General features: G+C 42.7%; 1 long non-coding RNA gene across 1 annotated transcript; it reads left to right on the forward strand.

Moving 5' to 3' along the window:
* Positions 1 to 4978: 4978 nt before the first annotated feature.
* Positions 4979 to 9934, forward strand: LOC122221132. Its single transcript, XR_006203093.1, has 3 exons — positions 4979 to 5289; positions 8827 to 8869; positions 9794 to 9934. It is a non-coding gene; the product is annotated as an uncharacterized LOC122221132 (long non-coding RNA).
* The last annotated feature ends 446 nt before the right edge of the window (positions 9935 to 10380 follow it).

Genomic DNA, 10380 nt, shown 5'->3' on the forward strand with positions numbered 1-10380 from the left:
AAAGGCACTGTTTGCCAGCAAATACAAGAAACCCCTCCCCCCCCCCCCCCGCAACGGCCTGCAAACCGGAAGTGAAACCGGATGCGAAACCAAACCCTCGGGTCATCGGAGCGTGACTTCCTCTCCAGCGACTTCCGTTATTGCCATGTGTCCTGCCCCAGTGACCTCTTCCGTGTAGGAGGCTTTGAGAAAGCATATTCATATGCAGGGACAAAGGCAGGGAAGACAGAGGTGAGCCCGGATTCTAAGAATTGGAGGGGTTTCCTTCCCACACATAACCAGTCCAAACCAAAGTCCTCAGGAGATTGTCAGGCCGGCTTTTCTTGTTTTACCCTATTTTACCACAACAGATGCGGCATGTTGAACATTTCTTATGAATGAAAAAGAAAGAGTGAGTATTTATCCAAAGCAATTAAGAGTTAACTCTTAACAATGTGGCTGAGGGGTATGTGGGCGACTCAGTTGGTTAAGCTGCCAATGCTTGATTTTGGCCCGGGTCATGATCTCACGTTTGTTGAGTTCGAACGCTCCATCGGGCTCTGCCCTCACAGCACAGAGCCTGCTTCAGATCCCCTGTTTCCCTCTCACTACCCCTCCCCGACTTGTGCGAGCCTGCTCTCTCTCTATGTCTCAAAAATAAATGTTTCAATAAATAAATAAAAAGTAGCTATTCGATATCTAGAGAAAGGTAATTTTTCGCTTTGTACCCCTTAAATCAAGTTTACATCAATGCTTTTTACATACCCACTGGGGGGGGGGTCCCACTCATAGGACAATACCTCATCTTCATCAATGTGATCCCCATACCCATGTTGGGAGTTTTGTCTTATTCTCTGCATTTTATGGAGGAGGCACTTCGTTATTCCACTTCAAAGCTGCACCCCTAATCTGCTTTGTCCCGAGGCCATGCAGAGCAAAGCGGAAAGTGGCCTTTCCACAGGGACTGGGAAAAAACACCAATAACCACCTTTGGAACGCTTTTACTTCCTCTCCTGGAATACTTGCTTTGGGAGTGGTGGTAGGTTCAATGAGTCTCCCTAAAAAGTTTCATCCATGTCCTAAGCCCCAGAACTTGGGAATGTAACTTTATTTTGGAAAAAAACATCTTGGTAGATGTAGTTTGGTTGAAGATCTCGAGATGAAATCACCTGGGGTTACCCAGGGGATCCTAATCCCAACCACAGTGCCCTTATAAGAAAAAAGAAGAGGGAGACCTGAGACACAGAAAAGGAAAAGACCACACAGAGACAGAGGCACAGAACGGAGAGGTGCTACCATAAACCAGTGACTGTTTGAAGCCACCAGATGCTAGAGGAGCCTCCTCCAGGATTCTTCCCCGAGAACTTCTAGAGGGAGCGGGGCCCTGTCTATTCCTGGATTCCAACTCCTGGCCTCCAGAACTGTGACAGAATAAATTTCTGTCATGTTAAGCCATCCAGTTTGCAATAATTTGTCATGAAGTCCCCAGAAAACTAATGCTGGAGTCTTCAGAGTCCATTTAAAAAGTGTGCCTGTCAGGTCAGGAAGGCAATATGGAAGGATCATGTAGAGAGGAGACCCTGACACTTCACGGTGAGGAAGAAAGGCCCAGCATCCCGGTCAAGGCTTCATGACCCTATTCCTGGTCACTGTGTGACAACAACCCCACGAGAGGCCACCAACAGGGTCAGTAGAAGATCTGCTCAACTGAGCTCACTGAGCCATGGGAAACAACAAAATGGCTGTTGTTTTAAGCCTCTAAGTTTGGGGAGATCTTTTGTGTAGGAACAGATCATTTAAAAGAAGACCAAGGGGCAAGTCAGGTGAAGAGAGGTCTGAGGACCCTGAAGAGTGAAAATAAAGGATCACAATGGGAGGAATAAGGTCATCAGGGAACAAGGGGAAGAAAATCACATTGGCCACAATGTCACAATCCTGACTTGGGCTGTGGAATACAAATCAGTCAGTCCCCAGTACTCAAAATTGAGTCCTCAGCCACAGATAACACAGAAACGTGTCTTCTGTGGGGAATTGAAGAAGCAATGATAAACTTAGTGCTTAGGTGATGAAAACAGGCCAAGTAAAAGTGAATGCCTGGTGATACACACGTGTTGGTGTCTTACTGCCACCATAACAAATTACCACCAACCCAGAGACTGAAAACAGCAAAGACCCATTATCTTCTCGTTTAGAAGGTCAAAACAGCAAAATTAGTCCTACAGAAAGATGTAACAAGTTGTTGGCAAGCCTCATTCCCCCTGCAGGTTCTAGAGGGTCTCTGTTTCTTCATCCTCTCCAGCTTCTAAATTCCACCTCCATTCCTTGGCCTGTGGCCTCCTCCTCCGTCTTCAAGGCACATCACTCCAGCCCCTGATTTTGTCTTCCCCTCTTCTCTAACTCTGGCCCTCCTCCCTCCCTCGGACATCAGACCTACCTGGATAATCCACAATAACTTTCCCACCTCAACAAGTTTAACTTAATCACATCTGCACAACCCTTTATGGCCTGTAAGGTAACATATTCACCAGGTCTGAGGATTTGGGTGTGGGCATCTTTCTAAGCCTGTGAGTCAGCCTACCTTACATTTAATGAGCATTGGCTCCATCTAAAGCACTGAACTCTTTCTATCTTACTTAATCTTCATAACAGCCCTATGGGAGAAGTATTTTCATTTCCCCCAATTCAAAAGGGAAACTGGGGCTCAGTAAAGTGAGACTACATCCATGTTTACACGAAAGACAGAGCCAGGACTCTGGTCAGGGGGTCTGATTCCAGAACCTGTGCCTTCACCCTCTGCATGTCCTTCTCCTACATACTATGCTCCTCAAGTGTTAGCAGAGGAATCGCCAGCAGCCACTTCTAATGCTCCCATTTTACAGAGACCCAGAGAGAGAAAATGACCTGGTGTGCCAGCAAGAGGCAAACAAGACCAATTTTATTCAGTCAACAACAAATATTTACTAAGGTCCTACTAAGTGCCAGATGCTGGGGATTCTACAGTGAACAAAACAGAGTCCTTACTTTCCAGTAGGGAAGATATACCAGGTGTAAATAAAGGATGACAGTCGATAATGTCAGCCATAGGAGAGTGTTACAAAGAAAAATAAACCCGGACAAAAGACCAACTGAGACGAAGGGACTTTAGAAGGAGTAGTCAGGACCTTTGTGATGAAGGGAGACCAGATCCCGACTTTAACAAGCAACGTTCAGTCTTCCTCTAAAGAAGCAAAATACAAAAAGAAAAAAGGAAAGTCTTTCTCTGGAGGAATATCAGTATCGAAGTATGTGCATTTGGGTTAAACAAAGATGTAGGGATAATTGCATGCAAATAGATCTCCGTCAAGATCTCATTGGATCTGGTTGGATATGGCCATTAAGAGCCAGGGAGTGGAGGCCACACTACCATACTGGAGAACAGAGCTCTCCTACCACACAGTGAACCATCACTTTTGTTTTTCCACTTACGTATAGATAGTAGAAGTCATACAAGATGTTATTTCTTTCACTGTAAAGCATTTTATTCCTTCCCACCAGCTCCCCAGCCCTGTAAGAGACTTGAAGAGGTAAGAGATAACCCCCAACCTAACTGAGGAGCTGTGGTTGCTTGTTGTATCTCAGAATCTGCCACCACAACACCTGAGCTGCCTGGGATTGGAAAGTCTTGAGGCGGAAAGTGGGATTTGATTGGGGCTCTAAAGGAGCTAAAGTGGTTTTCATATGGGGACACTGCACAAATGGTCCAGTGTGTTTTGGGAAGAGAAAGGAGATCAATCTGGCCATTCCAAGCACACCATGGTGGGGTAACAGGTGGGCTCCTCCTGGTATGGAGACTTGAGTGGCATCAGATTAGGAATGGTGTTATGATAACAGCAGAGTTCCTGAAGAACAATCTAGAAGTAGAATTGTTGGGAAGGAGAGACTAAGTAATAAATGAGGAACCACTTAGAGACCAATGCCCTAATGGAAACTGAGAAGGGAGGTCATGGAGAGAACATGTTGGAAGAAAGTATGGTGGTTTGGGTGGGTCTGTGTTTCCCAGAATGCCCTTTCTTGTACACTTATTGTTTAGGAAGACCACCATGGAGATTTGGGGCAGACTTGGAGGGTGCAGAGAAGGGGGAAACATTTTACAGCTCATGAGTTTTTGTAGATCTGCTGACCCACCTCCTTCGTGTGAAGCAGTGGTTGGGCCTGTGACGGCTCTACCTTGCCCTAGATTTTTCTTTAGCTACTCCGGCTCTTGGGTTAGGGTTATGTCTTCATCTCCATGATGAAAGGTTCCAGGTTCCAAGAACTGACACGGGTCTCCTTTCATTTTCTAGCTTACCCTTGTTGTCCTACACTGTACATCTATCTTCCCCACCTGACTGGATGCCCTGTGGGCTTGAAACTCCAGCATCGGATATAGAGGTAACAGTGCACCAGCCTTACAGAAACTTAGAGCTGTTAACCAGCCCCCACAATTGCACAGCATCAAATCCTGGTAACAAAGATATGGTTCCCCGTGGTGCCAGTTTTCTAGCTGAAGCCTCACTGATACGGAAAAGCAATAAGATAGGATTCTGGAGCCTACTAACCATCTTGATGATGAATAACAGTAAAGCCAACAACTGACATTCACTAGAAAACTGCCTATTTTTTTTTAGTGCTATACAAGGGACTTGACAAAATCTCACTAATCCTTGTAATAACCATGGAGACGGCTACCGCTGCCTTCGGTTTTCAGCGGGAGGTCATCTAGCAGCTCCCAAGTCTAGAAAGTTACAGCACTTGATTCAAAGCCATGTCAGTCTAACTCGGTGTGTGGGGGGTGGGTTGGGGCAGGGGGTGGAGATGGCCACGAATGCACTCTGTTTCTATCGTAGCAGAGAGGGAGAAGCAGAGGTCTGCTCGTTTGGAAGCTGGCAGGGGAAGGACCTCAAGGCCATGGGCAGAAACAGGACACACCAATTAAAGGGGTTAGTTAAGCGTTGGAGGAAGGGTAGGGAAGGGAAGAATGGAGGCGGAGGTTATTTGGGACATGTTGAAGTTGAGGTAATGAGGAAATGTTAAAGCTTTGACACTATTGTTCAGGTTAGACACTACATGCTTGCTTTGTTTCCCGGAGAGTGTCTGACTGGTTTTGTACTTGTAAGGAGGTACTCTCGTCTTACAAACCCTCAACCTGGGGATGAGAAATCACATGGAAAATTGCCAACGGAAGTATCTTTTAAGTTTTCCCGCTTGAGATGGGGAAGAAATGTTTCACGTCCCTGCTGGGAATGAAAACAAAACGTCTCCCTGAAGCGATCAAGGCCTTCCAAGATGCTGGTAAGGGAATAGGCCCGGTGTAGAGAAAGACTTTTATGCCCCGGGGGTAGAGGGAAGACAGCACTTCCAGGGGCAGAAAAGAACCAGGAGGAGCACAGCCAGTCCGTAAACTCTGGGTAACCTGGGTGAAACTAGAAACCAGACAGGATCCAGGAGCTGGAAGTTTCTTGATGGCCAGGTGATGTGGCTTATAAAGAAAGAGGCCAAGAGGCCAGACCATGGGAAATGAAATGGGCTGGTGGCGGGTCAAGGAGCAGGAGAGCAGTAAAAGTTGAGTGATTTCTTGTGTGATTAAGGGTTTATTTGGTGTTATCTGGATTAGAGGGAAATACGATAGGGGAGCCCGGTTTCGGGGCCTCTATACATGCCTCCCCCTGTTTGATAGAAAAAAGCAGCTCACAACAGGTTGGATGTGGAGATCATTATTTTAACGTCTTGATCTCCCCTCCTCCAAAAAACAAAGGCCTCCATTTACAATTACTATCTGAAATACATGGGGTACTGTGCTTTTTACAGCTTCTCAGAAAAGAAGAGGTAACAGATACACGTCGCTGCTCGATACAAGCAAAACTAGTCATCTGCCCCTGAAACCTTCTCAAAGTTCCATCTTTCTTTATAAAGTCATCTGAGGGGTGTAAGCCCCAAACTTCTGTCATGGCCCAATTTTTCTTTTGTCCATAATCACACACACACACTCACATACACACACACACACACACTCCAGAATCAACACCCATTCTCCCCCATCCGCCCTGTAGAACATGTTTTGATTGATAATTTCATTAATATGAGAAAGACACTTCATTTTAAACATAGACAAAAGTGAAAGAATGATTTCCTATGGGAAGGTGGAATCATTTTGGCTGCTTGTTCATAACGCAATGAAAACCTGTAACCCTTCTCCCCCTGAAAATGGGTATAGTTATTCATTCTCAGTAGATTTGCACCTTTTCTGTGTTTTCAGATTTTTTAACAAACTTTCATTAAAATGCCTCAACACTTTTCATTTTAGCCATACGTTGTTTTAGATCATCAACTAAATTTTTGAATAGTCCGTGCTGGAATGTTAATGCCTATGCCAGCAGGAATAAGTAGTCACAAATTCTTTTTTTTTTTTTTTTTTTTTTTACATCAGAGGAAAGATTCGTAAACTTTTAAAAAGCTTCTTGGCACAGACTCCTTTACATCTATAGCTAACTTAAGGGATCGTTGGAATCTTTCCCCCATTATCTTCCAAAATCAAGACTTGAAACAATAATGTCATAGATTTCCAAAATCCTGTTGACTAAAATATCTCTGTCCCTGAAACAAGATCAACAAAAGTTTGAGGAGAGAAACCTAAGACAGTAATAAAATTCACAATGGAATAGAGACCAGTATCCCCTACTTCCGTGCATTCAAAGGATGGCCTCAAGGCTGAGCAAAGAAAACAAAACTGATACTTTAAAAAAAAAAAAAAAAAAAAAAAAAACCTGAGCGCCTCTAATGCATTTGGGAGCAGATGTCGAGGGGGCCAAACGGAACTTTGGGGTCACCGGGAAGGAATGTCAAAGCTGAGTTATTAAGTTTAAGTAGAAAATATAGCCTAAAAGTTTAGCTTCGAACGAATTAAGGATGTGCCAAAGGAATGAGTGAAATATTTTCTCTCCGAGTCATGGGGTTCGCAGGTTGGGATCCAGCATCTGGGGTTTATTACATGTGCTTTAGGTGACAGGTGGCTTCAGGAAATGGAGCCCTCGTAGAGCTTTTAAAATATTTTCCTGAGAAGGGTAAATAATTTGATGCCGTGCTGGTTTCCCTTCTGCGGGCTGTTTGAAATACAAAAACACATCTTAAGCCACATCAAAGTTGTTTCATGTGCAGGCAGAGGCAGACGTCCTCAGCTCTGACACTTGGCCACATCGGTTTCACTTCTGGCATTTTGAAATCTGTTCTGTACGCAACTGGCAGAGCTCAGTTACCAAACCCTATTGTTGTATTTATAAAACTAATATTTATCGGCCATCTTTTTAATACCTGATTTTCATGAGCCTGAGAACTTTTATGGCCCAATTAGTTCCTAGGGGTAGCCACAGATGTTGAGCCAGAGAAAATAACCTCAGCTTTGGCACCAAAAATAATACGATGAGAAATCATTTCAACTTTTACAAATAAAAGAAATGCTGTCTTGAGCGCTTGCCAAGTCAACGGTCATTTCGCTGAGATCAAAGATGACGGATGATTTATTCATAAGTGTTTTCCCTTGCCTGCGTTTTTATTTTTTCACAGTTTTTGTTGTTGCTGTAGGTTTTAGTTTTTACTTCTCCCTGCGTTTTGTTCAAAACTATGTTTGGTTTGATATTATGAACCACCTAGAAGTCCCACTTTGCCCCGTAGGATGCTTCTCAATCAAAGAGAGTTACTCGGAACCTCTCACGCTGTGTATTAAATTCTAAATAGTCATTCCGGATCTAGGAGCACAGTATTATGAGGATGTTATATTTAGTATTAAAATTCAACCCAAAGCCTTTTGATAATTTTCAGTTTAACACTATACTCTAAACTACACAGTTCTGAAATATACAACCCCATGGATGTTTACGTACACATGGCCCCTGTACCGCCACCGTTCCATTCAAGGTAGAAGACAGTTCCAGCACCCTAAAAATAAATAGCCAAGAGATGTTTTGAATTAATTTTAATGGACATGTTCCCTTTTAAAACAAGTGAAATTAAAAACAAAGAGTTTTTAAAAGAAGCTTTTCCACCAGATTGGTCAACTTTTTGTTTTCTTCATTTCATTAATTCCTGCAGACCACTCTTTTTTTGACAACATTCTGTCTGTCGTTCTTCTCCATTTCAGAATACACACAAAGAGAAATAGGTGACAGCCAGCTAGACGGATACATGCATCTCAGCTAACAAGTACAATCTCCTCATTCTTCTGGCCGACACTCCGAGGGCATTCCTTCCAACACCTACCCAAGGGGAAGAGGCTCCCTCAGCACGACCCCCAACTGTTCCCCCGGGGTTCCCTGAACTGCAACCCATCCCGAACTCCCCTCTTCTCAGACGCTTTTTACAGAACTTGTAATTCACATTGACCTCAAAGCACATACCCTCCAATCACTGTTTCCCCATTTCAACCAGGCATCCTCCCAATTTTAAACAAAGGCTACAATAAGTGATGGGCCAAAAAGCAATTGTAATCTCACATGGCATTTGAATAAAAGAGAAATCATGTAAGAGAATGTGAGAAGAGAGCAAGATAAGCTGTTTTTCCCCTGTAGTTCTGAAATAAGATCATTATTCTGTGTCCTAGAGTCTCTCCAGATAAGCTCATTGCCCTGAACACTTATTTCCTGGGTTTGAGGGGGGTTGTTTTTTGGTGGGGGTGGGGAGTGGGTGGGCTTGGTTTGGATTTGGGTTTGTTTGCTGTTTGTTTTGTCTTCTTTGAATATCTCCAGTGCATTCTAAATTTACAGCTTTTTAATTGGGACTTTGACAAATCTTATTCGTTGTGTTTTTTTTTTTTTTAATTCTAAATATTTCTTCTAGATCTACAAGTATAGCATTGTAAAGCTGTGCCAGTATTATAAAGGTATTTATTAAAATTCAAATAAAAGCAATTTGATTACGGGGCAGCCTGGGTGGCTCAGTCAGTTGAGCGTCCAACTTCGGCTCAGGTCATGATCTCGCGGTTCGTGAGTTCAAGCCCCGTGTTGGGCTCTGTGCTGACAGCTCAGAGCCTGGAGCCTGCTTTGGATTCTATGTCTCCCTCCCCTGCTTGTGCTCTCTCTCTCTGTCTCTCAAAAATAAATATAAGCATTCAAAGAATAAAGACAATTTGATTATTTTAACATTATACAAGTGAACTTATTTTCCTGTCTTGTTAGAACTACATGATTTTCAATCATATCTGTATAAGGAGCTTCATGATTCAGTGACTTCGTTGACAATTTTTTTTTTTTGTGGTGTATGCATGTACTTTTTTTTTTAATTGAGATTCTTGAAGACAGGTTTTCCTCACTGTAGTACACTACCATTTGCATGCAGTTCTGGACATGGAGTAGGTATTTTAATAAATATTGGAGAGTGTCAGAGATGGCCAGAGTTGCAAGCGCTTTTAGGGGTCACCTAAACCAGAGATTTTCAAACTCAAGTACTTGGAACCTGTTGCATAAATATCACCCAGGACAACTTTAGGTTATAGATTCCTAGGCCTTTCCACCAGAGAGGATAATTTAGTAGGCCTCGATTGGGACCCAGGAATCTGTTTTTTTTTTTTTTTTTAATTATCCAGATAATTTCCACCTGCCGCCGTGTTTAAGAGCTACCAATTCAGGTTCATCTCTCCCCTGATGTAAAAATGGATTTGAGTTGATTTTCAGAAGATAAAACCCTCAACATAGCCACAAACTAGGTTCTATAAATCTCAGAAGCAGATATACCCTCAGAAATTATTGTATTAATTCCCTTTGCTTTGTACCCAAAGAAACATCTCTTTTTTTTTTAATTTCTTAAGTTATGAAACTGATTAGCAGCAAAGTCAAGAATAGAACTTTGACCTCTGCACCATCACTTCTCCGCTGGACCCTACTCAAAACCAGCCTACAGCCTCCTGCATTCTTACCATGCATGGGATCTTCTCAGGGACCATGGACAGAATTCCCCCCGCCTGTGACTTCTCCCAAATAAATTCCTTCTTTTCTAAATAGCATGCATTGTGATTCCAGTGAATATATAGTTATATAGTCAGGAACTTAAATCATCATTTGAACTAAGTAAACATGAAATACTAAATACTGGTATTGATAAGGGATTTCATTAAATTCAAAAGCATCGTGTTAACAAAATTCACTACGCCTGAAGACATACTTAAATAAACGTCAAATAATGCTCTTTACCAGTACTTGATCACCAAAGGCAGTCTGTGTATTCATATAAATTAAGAAAAAAAAATGAATAGCACACCTGAAGAAATGCTTACCAGAAATTAGAAAGTTCAGAGAATCCTATAGCAATGTAAAAGAACCCCAGGGAAGGGATGATCCTTCATGAAAAACTTGCAGATTTATAATTTATGTCTTTCCCACTTGCTTTTTTTTTTCC

Source organism: Panthera leo, chromosome B3 (genome assembly GCF_018350215.1).
Source record: "Panthera leo isolate Ple1 chromosome B3, P.leo_Ple1_pat1.1, whole genome shotgun sequence".
In the NCBI taxonomy this organism is placed as follows: domain Eukaryota; kingdom Metazoa; phylum Chordata; class Mammalia; order Carnivora; family Felidae; genus Panthera; species Panthera leo.